The 11,611-nt window shown below is 48.6% G+C and overlaps 1 long non-coding RNA gene across 1 annotated transcript; it reads left to right on the top strand.

The window, feature by feature from the left end:
- Positions 1-82: 82 nt before the first annotated feature.
- On the top strand, positions 83-8,668 carry LOC140399712 (uncharacterized). The gene is made up of 2 exons (XR_011937806.1): positions 83-541; positions 8,426-8,668. It is a non-coding gene; the product is annotated as an uncharacterized lncRNA (long non-coding RNA).
- The last annotated feature ends 2,943 nt before the right edge of the window (positions 8,669-11,611 follow it).

Below are 11,611 nucleotides of genomic sequence, written 5' to 3' on the forward strand. Positions count from 1 at the left end.
AGGGGATGAGTGGAAAAGCTTCCTATAAAGATCTGGCCGCCATGAAGGAGGCGAGAAAAAAATAATTCAAGATTGTGGTGAAGGAGGTGGTGACAGTGGAGATGACATCCCTCCAGCGCACGATCGACAGACTGGGGACGAAAGTGGAGGCGCAGGAGAAAACAGTGCTGGACATTGAAAAGGCTTCGTAGGTCCAGAGTGACAGGATTGTGGCTCTGGAAGCATAAGTCATGGTTGGCGACCCAGGGGAATTCGAGGCGGAAGGTCGAGGGCCAGAAGAACAGGTTTGACGATAGAATATTCGGATTGTGAGCTTCCCGGAAGGCATCGGGGGAAGGGACCGAACAGACTATATAACAAAAATGCTGGGTACCCTAGCCGAGAGTGACAGCTTCCCCAACCCAACAGCACTTGACGAGGCAGACAGATCACGCCGGCCAAAACCAAAAGCAGAGGAGCGAACCGAGAGTGATCAATACTGGGCGGGACAGATGTACCATTCATGCTGCGGACGAGGAGTCGAAGCCCATGCACTTGAGAAGTTGGTGGCTTCCAATAAATTAGATGAAAAGTTTATTAAAGACGCATAATTAGAGTGAATTTGGTGTACATACGGAAGTACCGGATAGGGGACAAAGAGCTCTATCCTACGATGGATTTAGACGGAAAAGGTTCTTCCAATGGAACCTATCAGGCAAAGGCCAGGCGTGTGGCAAGTAGATTTGAAGAAAACTTAGAAGATCAGGATTGAAGGGTAGATTCACCTACGCTGCGAAAGGTTATTTTAAAGATCTTCTTGGCTCTATAAACCACAAAGGCATGGGAATTCAAATCTATCGATATAAAAGCTGCCTTTTTGCAGGGGCATCAGCTTCAGAGAGACAATTTTCTCTGTCCACCTAAAGAGGCAGCTAACACAGAAGGGGGACTATGGGAGTTGAACAAATGTGTATATGGATTAAATGATGCGTCTAGATTCTGTTTTTTTTCGGTAAGGTTAGTTTTGTTCAAGTTAGGCTGTTGCCAGTTCAAAGCAGATCCGGCAACGTTTTACTGGCACTATGAAGGAAATCTTTCAGGCATCTTTATGACGCATGTGGATGATTTTTTGTGGGGTGGGCCTAGTGATTTCGAAGCTATTGTATTATCTGGTTTGAAGAAAGAATTCAGGCTCCCGGTGCATTTAAATATATAGGACTGGAAATCGGACAGACTAAGTTAGGGGCAACTTTACGTCAGCCGCCTTATTAAGAGAGCACCAGCCCAATAGCAATTAGTCGTGGTCGGGTTTCACAAAAAGATGCAGTAGATTCAATGATGGAAAAAGAGCAACTGCGAAGTTTAATTGGGTAACTGAATTGGTTAGGTAGACAGGCTAGACCGGACTTTAGTTTTGATGTCTTCGGGTTGAGAACAGAAATAAATGCTCCCAAAAGGGAAGACATAACAAGAGCAATTACAGCGTTGGTCAAGCTAAAAATGCAGGATGGGTTTTGAGGTTCCCGGTTTTAGGTGACCTGAGGCACTTGAAATTCATAGTTTATAGTGATGCGTCCTATGCAAATTTATGTGATGGGGTTTCAAGCGCAGGGGTTTTGACAATTTTCCCTTTGGGGAACAATGGTAAATGTTGCCCTCTTGTGTGCGAAGCGATGAAAATAAGGAGAGTGGTAAAAAGCACTTTCGCTGCTGAGACGTTATGCCTTGTAGATGCGGTGGATATGGCCTTTTATATCTCTCAGATATTGACAGACATTTGGGGATTCGGGGACTTGGGTAACATACCCATTGAGTGTCACCTTGACAATAAATCCTTGTGGGAAAATGTGCACTCTACACAAAGTGTCAATTAGAAAAGTTTAAGGATGGACATCGCAAGCTTGAAGCAGATATTGGAAAAAGGTGAGATAGCAAAAATCAACTAGGTGGACAGTAGCTATCAATTGTCAGATTGCTTTACGAAAAGAGGGTCTAATTCACAGAAACCTTTGGATATTGTCAATGACAGGCGCCTGTTTCTATGACTGCTTGTTTTTTTCTTTTCCCAAAAAATGAAAAGCAGAGGGGGGGGGGGGGGGGGGGGAAATTACGTGTGTTTTTGAGTTTCTTGTAATTTTGTTTTCACCAAATTATTTTTTTCTCCATGGATGTGGATACTGTTAAGGTATGGACTAAGAGACATTCTAATTAGATGTCTCGTTTATATTAAGTATCGAATAATTGACACTAATATGTAAAGAGGCTTCAGGTGGCCTCTGGAGCAAGCGATGTAGTGATAGAATGTGTTAAAGGAAAATGAAAATATTTGTGAAAAGGAGCAGAAATCTTTACTCTTCACTCAATAGCAGCCAAAGGCTAACAATGGGAACCAGAGCGTTAGCTTAGAAGGTGTCCGAACTAATGGAAAGTGGAGAACAAAAATAAGAGAACAACATCATAAGACCACAAGACCATAAGACGGAGGAGCAGAATTTGGCCACTTGGCCCATCGAGTCTGTTCCGCCATTAAATCAAGACTGATATTTTTTCATCACTGTTTTGCTGCCTTCACCCCATAACCCCTGATCGCCTTATTAATCAATGACCTATCTATCTCTGTCTTAAAGATACTCAGTGAATTGGCCTCCAAAGCCATCTGCGGCAATGACTTCCACAGATTCACCACCCTCTGGCTGAAGAAATTCCTCCTAATCTCTGTTTTAAAGGATCGTCCCTTTAGTCTGAGATGGTGTTCTCTGGTTCTGGTTTTTCCAACAAGTGGCAACATCCACTCCACGTCCACTCTATCCAGGCCTCGCAGTATCTTGTACGTTTCAATAAGATCCCCTCTCATCTTTCTAAACTCCAACGATTCAGATCCAGAGTCCTCAAACGTTCCTCATACGAAAAGTTCTTCATTCCATGTATCATTCTTGTGAACCACCTCTGGATCCTTTCCAAGGCCAGCACATCCTTCCTTAGATATGGGGCCGAAAACTGCTCACAATATTCCAAATGGGGTCTCCCCAGAACCTTGTACAGCCTCAGACGTACATCTCTGGTCTTGTATTCTAGCCCTCTTGAGATGAATGCTAACATTACATTTGCCGTCTTAACTGCCGACTGAACCTGCATATTAACTTTCAGAAGAGAAACGTGAACATAAGGGGTGAGAAGATGAAACACGAGTGCAAGCTAGCGACTAACATAAAATAAGATATTAAGAGTTTTTCCAATATATAATTGGTAAGAGAGAGGCACAATTAGACATTGGACCACTGCAAAACGTGGCTGGAGAAGTAATAATAGGAAACAAAGAAATGGCAGATGAACTGAATAGTTCCATTGCAACATTCTTCACGGTGGAATGCACCAGTGTGATGCCAGAGCTCCAGTAGAATCAGGGGGCAGATCTGATTGCAGTGGCCATCACTAAGGAGAACGTTCTGGGGAAACTGAAAGGTCTGAAGGTGGATAAATTACCTGGACCGGATGGACAACACTCCAGGGTTCTAAAAGTGATAGCTGAGGAAATTGTGGAGGCATTAGTGATGCTGTTTGAGGAATCACTGGAGGCGGTTGGGGTCCCAGAGGACTGTAAAGTGATTAATATAACACCACTGATTCAGAAGGGAGGGAGGCTGAGGCGGGAAATTAGGTTAGCCTGGCTACGGTCATTTGTCAGGTGTTAGAGTCTGTTATTAAAGATGAGATCGCGGAGGACTTGGAAGTGCATGATAAAATAGGACTGAGTCAGCACGGCTTTGTCAATGGGTCATGTCTGACATATCTGTCAGAATTCTTTGCGGAGATAACAAGGAAGGTAGACAAAGGAGAACTGGAAGATGTGATGCATTTTGATTTCCAGAAGGCTTTTGACAAAGTGCCGCATATGAGATTGTTAAATAAGTTAAGAGCTCATGGTGTTAAGGGTAAGATCCTGGCATAGATAGAGGATTGGCTGACTGGCAAAAGGCAGAGCGTGGGGATAAAGGATTCTTTTTCAGGATGAGAGCTGGTGAGTAGTGGTGTGCTCAGGGGTCTGTGCTGAGACCACGACTTTTTACAAGAAAGCACAACAGCGCCGAGACTTCCTCAGGAAACGAAGGAAATTCGGCATGTCCACATTAACCCTTACCAACTTTTACAGATGCACCATAGAAAGCATCCTATCGGGCTGCATCACAGCCTGGTATGGCAACTGCGCGGCCCAGGACCGCAAGAAACTTTAGAGAGTCGTGAACACCGCCCAGTCCATCACACGAACCATTGACTCCAGCTACACCTCCCGCTGCCTGGGGAAAGCAGGCAGCATAATCAAAGATCCCTCCCACCCGGCTGACTCACTCTTCCAACTTCTTCCATCGGGCAGGAGATACAGAAGTCTGAGAACACGCACGAACAGACGCAAAAACAGCTTCTTCCCCACTGTCACCAGAGTCCTAAATGACCCTCTTATGGACTGACCTCATTACACCCTGTATGCTTTATCCGATGCCAGTGCTTATGTAGTTACATTGTATATGTTGTGTTGCCCTATTATGTATTTTATTTTATTCCCTTTTCTTCCCATGTATTTAATGATCTGTTGAGCTGCTGGCAGAAAAATACTTTTCACTGTGCCTCGGTACACGTGACAGTAAACAAATCCAATCCAATCCATCCAATATACATTTATGATCTGGAAAAAGGAACTGCACGCACTGTTGCTAAGTTTGGAGATGATACATAGATCTGTAGAGGGACAGGAAGTATTGAGGAAGCAAGGAGGTCGTGGAAGTATTTGGGCACGCGAGGAGAGTGGGCAACGAAGGGGCAGATGAAATACAATGTGGAAAATTGGGAGGTTAGGCACTTTGGAAGGAGGAATTTAGGCAGAACATATTTACCTTGGAAACCAGAACCACAAAGGGAATTGGGAGTCCTTGTTCACGTTTCTCTCACGGTTAACGTGAAGGTTCAGTCGGCAGTTAGAAAGGCAAACACAATGTTAGCATCTATGTCAAGAGGGCTGAAATGCAAGAGCAGGGATGTACTTCTGAGGCTGTAAACGACTCTGGTCATACCCCATTTGCAGTACTGTGAGCTGTTTTGGGCCCCGTATCTGAGCAAGGACGTGTTGGCCTTGGAAAGTTTGCAGAGGAGCTTCACAAGAATGATCCCTGGAATGAACAGCTTGTCGTTTCAGTACTCTGAGTATGTACTCGTTCGTGTTTTGAACGATTAAGGGAGATCTTGTTGAAATTACAGGATACTGCGAGGCCTAGAAAGAGTGGACGTGGAGAGGATGTTTCCACATATAGGAATAACCAAAGGACACAATGTCAGACTAAAGGGAGATCCTTTAAAACAGTAATGCGGAGTCCTTTCTTCAGCTAGAGGGTGGCGAAATCTGTGGAACTCTTTGCCACAGAAGGCTGTGCAGGCCAAATCATTGAGTGTCTTTAAGACAGAGATATTTAGGTTTTTGATGAATAAGGGGTCCCGGGGTTATGGGGCAGAAGGCAGGACAATGGAGATGAGAAAAATATCTGCCATGATTGAATGGCCGGGCCTCGTCGCCTACTTATGCTCCTATGTCTTATGGTCTTATGGTCCTATGTCTTATGGTCTTATGGTCTTATCACCTTACACTGTCCCAGGAAACAGTCCCAGGACAGGAGCAGCTCAGGATGTGATACAGAGTCGAGCTCCCTCCGCATTGTCCCCAACACACATTTCCACGACAAGTACAGCAAGGTGTTAGATCGAGTGTAAAGCTCCCTCTACACTGTTCGCATCAAACACACCCAGGACAAATACATCACATGGTTTGATAAAGAGTAAATATCCCTCTGCACTATCCTCATCAAAAACTCCGAGGACAGGTAGAGTACGAGGGTAGATACAGAATAAAGCTCCCTCCACAGTCTCCATCAATTTATCCTCCCTCTCCCCCATTTATCTCCCCCCCCCATTTATTTCCCCCCCCCATTTATCTCCCCCCATTTATCTCCCCCCCCCAAAATTTATCTCCCCCCCCCAAATTTATCTCTTCCCCCCCCAAATTTATCTCTTCCCCCCCCATTTATCCCCCCCCCCAAATGTATCTCCCCCCCCAAAATTTATCTCCCCCCCCCAATTTATCTCCCCCCCCCCAAATTTATCTCTTCCCCCCCCCCAAATTTATCTCTTCCCCCCCCCCCAATTTATCCTCCCTCCCCCCCCCCCAATTTATCCTCCCTCCCCCCCCCAATTTATCCTCCCTCCCCCCCCAATTTATCCTCCCTCCCCCCCCCAATTTATCCTCCCTCCCCCCCCAATTTATCCTCCCTCCCCCCCAATTTATCCTCCCTCCCCCCTAATTTATCCTTCCTCCCCCCCCAATTTATCCTCCCTCCCCCCCCCAATTTATCCTCCCTCCCCCCCAATTTATCCTCCCTCCCCCCCAATTTATCCTCCCTCTCCCCCATTTATCTCCCCCCCCCATTTATCTCCCCCCCCATTTATCTCCCCCCATTTATCTTCCCCCCCCAAAATTTATCCCCCCCCCAAATTTATCTCCCCTCCCCAAAATTTATCTCCCCCCCCCAATTTATCTCTCCCCCCCCAAATTTATCCTCCCTCCCCCCCCAATTTATCCTCCCTCCCCCCCCAATTTATCCTCCCTCCCCCCCCCAATTTATCCTCCCTCCCCCCCAATTTATCCTCCCTCCCCCCCCCAATTTATCCTCCCTCCCCCCCATTTATCTCCCCCCCCCAAATTTATCTCTTCCCCCCCCAAAATTTATCTCCCCCCCCCAAAAATTTATCTCCCCCCCCAATTTATCTCTTCCCCCCCCCAATTTATCTCCCCCCCCCAATTTATCTCCCCCCCAATTCATCTCCCCCCCCCAATTTATCCTAACCCCCCCCCAATTTATCTCCCCCCCAATTTATCTCCCCCCCCAATTTATCTCCCCCCCCAATTTATCTCCCCCCCCCAATTTATCTCCCCCCCCCAATTTATCTCCCCCCCCAATTTATCTCCCCCCCCCCCAATTTATCTCCCCCCCCAATTTATCTCCCCCCCCAATTTATCTCCCCCCCCCAATTTATCTCCCCCCCCCAATTTATCTCCCCCCCCAATTTATCTCCCCCCCCAATTTATCCCCCCAATTTATCCTAACCCCCCCCCCAATTTATCTCCCCGCCCCAATTTATCTCCCCCCCCAATTTATCTCCCCCCCCCAATTTATCTCCCCCCCCCAATTTATCTCCCCCCCCAATTTATCTCCCCCCCCAATTTATCTCCCCCCCCAATTTATCTCCCCCCCCCAATTTATCTCCCCCCCCCCCAATTTATCTCCCCCCCCAATTTATCTCCCCCCCCCCCAATTTATCTCCCCCCCCAATTTATCTCCCCCCCCAATTTATCTCTCCCCCCCATTTATCTCCCCCCCATTTATCTCCCCCCCCTAATTTATCTCTTCCCCCCAGTTTATTCACCCCCCAGTTTTATTCCCCCCACCCCCATAATTTCCCCCCAATTTATTCCTCCCCCCATTTTATCCCCCCCACAATTCGCCCCCACCAATTTTATTCCCCCCCACATTTCGCCCACCCCATAATTTCCTCCCCCCAATTTATTCCTTTCCCAAATTTGCCCCCCCCATTTTATTCTCCCCCCAAATGTCATTACCCCCCCTCAATTCCCCCCCCTCAATTCCCCCCTCCCAAACTTATCCACCCCCTCCCAAAAACATTTTACCCCCAAAAATTATTTTATTGCCAAATGGATACAGAGGTGGGGGGGGTTTCGTCACCAGACCCCTCCTGCTCCCACTCTACTTACTCCCCTCCTCAGGCTGCGTTCCCTCCTGCTCCCACTCGACTCCTTACTCCCCCCCTCGGGCTGCATTCCCTCCTGCTCCCACTCTCCACCTCCTTAATCCCCTCCTGAGGCTGCGTTCCCTCCTGCTCCCACTCTCCACCTCCTTAATCCCCTCCTGAGGCTGCGTTCCCTCCTGCTCCCACTCTCCACCTCCTTAATCCCCTCCTGAGGCTGCGTTCCCTCCTACTCCCACTCTCCACCTCCTTAATCCCTTCCTGAGGCTGCGTTCCCTCCTGCTCCCACTCTCCACCTCCTTAATCCCTTCCTGAGGCTGCGTTCCCTCCTGCTCCCACTCTCCAACTCCTTAATCCCCTCCTGAGGCTGCGTTCCCTCCTGCTCCCACTCTCCACCTCCTTAATCCCCTCCTGAGGCTGCGTTCCCTCCTGTTCCCACTCTCCATCTTGTTCACTGGAATAACTCACCCAACCCTCGGTGTGAAAATGTCACCGGTCTCCCACTCCCCCCAGAGACATGAGACTCCTGCCCCCCTCCCAAAAAAACAAAACACAGCCCACCGCTTGAGGGCCCATCAGAATAATGAAACCCCAATCATGACGGACAAAGACACATTGACATTTATTCTGTTTCTCTCAGGTTAGAACTCCTGTCTGAGGATTCCTCGTCGAGGAAAGATTCTCTTTGCGTCGTCCAAGCTTCAAAATCAACTCTCCTCGGGGAGAAAGAGAAAGCTGGAAATTGATTACAGCAAAGCGTTATTGAAATAATAAAGGCACAGCAACATTCTGGGACTGCCCCAATCTGTGTTATATAACCCATTTTATAAACACGCCAGAAGATGCACAATTTTGTTGCTTTTAATAAAATATTTTTATTGAAGTACTTGCAAAATTTTTATAGCAATAACAAAAGCAATAATAACATAACCATCAACATGGTAAACTAGACATTTCCCACCCAACCCCTTCTGTATCCCTTAACCATATTGCACCTCACCTCAGACTCACCCTTCCCCCTCAGACTCCCCCTACCCTCTCCCCCTCAGACTCCCCCTTCCCCCTCAGACTCCACCTACCCTCTCCCCCTCAGACTCCCCCTTTCCCCTCGGACACCCCCTACCCTCTCCCCCTCAGACTCCCCCTTCCCCCTCAGACTGCCCCTACCCTCTCCCCCTCAGACTCCCCCTACCCTCTCCCCCTCAGACTCACCCTTCCCCCTCGGACTCCCCCTACCCTCTCCCCCTCAGACTCCCCCTTACCCCTCAGACTCCCCCTACCCTCTCCCCCTCAGACTCCCCTCTCCCCCTCAGACTGCCCCTACCCTCTCCCCCTCAGACTCCCCCTACCCTCTCCCCCTCAGACTGCCCCTACCCTCTCCCCCTCAGACTCCCCCTACCCTCTTGCACACTCTTTCCCTCACCCTCCCTCCACAACCTTGACAGAGACTATATTAGGAAAATTAAAATCCCTGAGTGTGACCACCCTATTCCTCCTGCAAGTTCCATCTGCTAATTCCTGTTGACTATTTGGGTACAATCCCAATGAGGTCACCATCCCATACTTGGTTCACCCACAAAACATCGCTGGATGATTCCTCGGTTATTTCATCTCTTGACTATTCCCGTGAGGCTCCCCTTGATCAAAGCACTTCCCCCTCCTCTCTTTCCTGCACCTCTGTCCCTCCTGAAGCACCTGTACCTATCGAGTCTATTCACCTCCCTGCCGCTGCTGAGGACTGCGACCCTTTCAGCCCCTCTGCTTCACAATTACAGCCCTGAGGGAGCACCTGATACCCAATTACAACACTGAGGGAGCAGCCTGTACCCAATTACAACACTGAGAGAGCACCCGATACCCAATTACAACACTGAGGGAGCACCCGAAAACCAATTACAACACTGAGGGAGCACCCGATGCCCAATTATACCACTGAGGGAGCACCCGATAACCAATTACAACACTGAGGGAGCACCCGAAAACCAATTACAACACTGAGGGAGCACCCGATAACCAATTACAACACTGAGGGAGCCCCCGATAACCAATTACAACACTGAGGGAGCACCCGATACCCAATTACAACACTGAGGGAGCACCCGATAACCAATTACAACACTGAGGGAGCACCCGATACCCAATTACAACACTGAGGGAGCAGCCTGTACCCAATTACAACACTGAGGGAGCACCCGATAACCAATTACAACACTGAGGGAGCACCCGACAACCAATTACAGCACTGAGGGAGCACCTGATACCCAATTACAACACTGAGGGAGCAGCCTGTACCCAATTACAACACTGAGGGAGCACCCGATACCCAATTACAACACTGAGGGAGCAGCCTGTACCCAATTACAACACTGAGGGAGCAGCCTGTACCCAATTACAACACTGAGGGAGCACCCGATACCCAATTACAACACTGAGGGAGCAGCCTGTACCCAATTACAACACTGAGGGAGCACCCGACAACCAATTACAGCACTGAGGGGGCACCCGATACCCAATTACAACACTGAGGGAGCACCCGATACCCAATTACAACACTGAGGGAGCAGCCTGTACCCAATTACAACACTGAGGGAGCACCCGATACCCAATTACAACACTGAGGGAGCACCCGATACCCAATTACAACACTGAGGGAGCACCCGATACCCAATTACAACACTGAGGGAGCACCCGACAACCAATTACAGAGGGAGCACCCAACAACCAATTACAACACTGAGGAGCAGACTGTACCCAATTACAACACAGAGAGAGCACCCGATAACCAATTACAACACTGAGGGAGCACCCAATACCCAATTACAACACTGAGGGAGCACCCAATACCCAATTACAACACTGAGGGAGCACCCAATACCCAATTACAGAACTGAGGGAGCACCCGATGCCCAATTATACCACTGAGGGGGCACCCGATAACCAATTACAACACTGAGGTAGCACCCGATAACCAATTACAACACTGAGGGGGCACCCAATACCCAATTACAATAATGAGGGAGCACCCGATGCCCAATTATACCACTGAGGGAGCACCCGATAGCCAATTACAACACTGAGGGAGCACCCAATACCCAATTACAATAATGAGGGAGCACCCGATGCCCAATTATACCACTGAGGGAGCACCCAATACCCAATTACAACACTGAGCGAGCACCCGACAACCAATTACAACACTGAGGGAGCACCCGATACACAAGTACAACACTGAGGGAGCACCCAACCCAATTCCAACACTGAGAGAGCACCCGATACCCAATTACAGCACTGAGGGAGCACCCAACCCAATTCCAACACTGAGAGAGCACCCAATACCCAATTACAGCACTGAGGGAGCACCCAATACACAATTACAACACTGAGGGAGCACCCAACCCAATTACAACACTGAGGGAGCACCCAACCCAATTACAACACTGAGGGAGCACCCGATACCCAATTACAACACTGAGGGAGCACCCGATACCCAATTACAACACTGAGGGAGCACCCGAAAACCAATTACAACACTGAGGGAGCACCCGAAAACCAATTACAACACTGAGGGAGTATCCAATACCCAATTACAACACTGAGGGAGCACCCGATACCCAATTACAACACTGAGGGAGCACCCGATACTCAATTACAACACTGAGGGAGCACCCAAAAACCAATTACAACATTGAGGGAGCACCCGATAACCAATTACAACACTGAGGGGGCACTCGATAGTCACTTACAACACTGAGGGGGCATCCGATAACCAATTACAACACTGAGGGAGCACCCGATACCCAATTACAACACTGAGGGGGCACCCGAT

The sequence above is a fragment of the Scyliorhinus torazame genome, chromosome 23 (genome assembly GCF_047496885.1).
Source record: "Scyliorhinus torazame isolate Kashiwa2021f chromosome 23, sScyTor2.1, whole genome shotgun sequence".
Classification (NCBI taxonomy): Eukaryota; Metazoa; Chordata; class Chondrichthyes; order Carcharhiniformes; family Scyliorhinidae; genus Scyliorhinus; species Scyliorhinus torazame.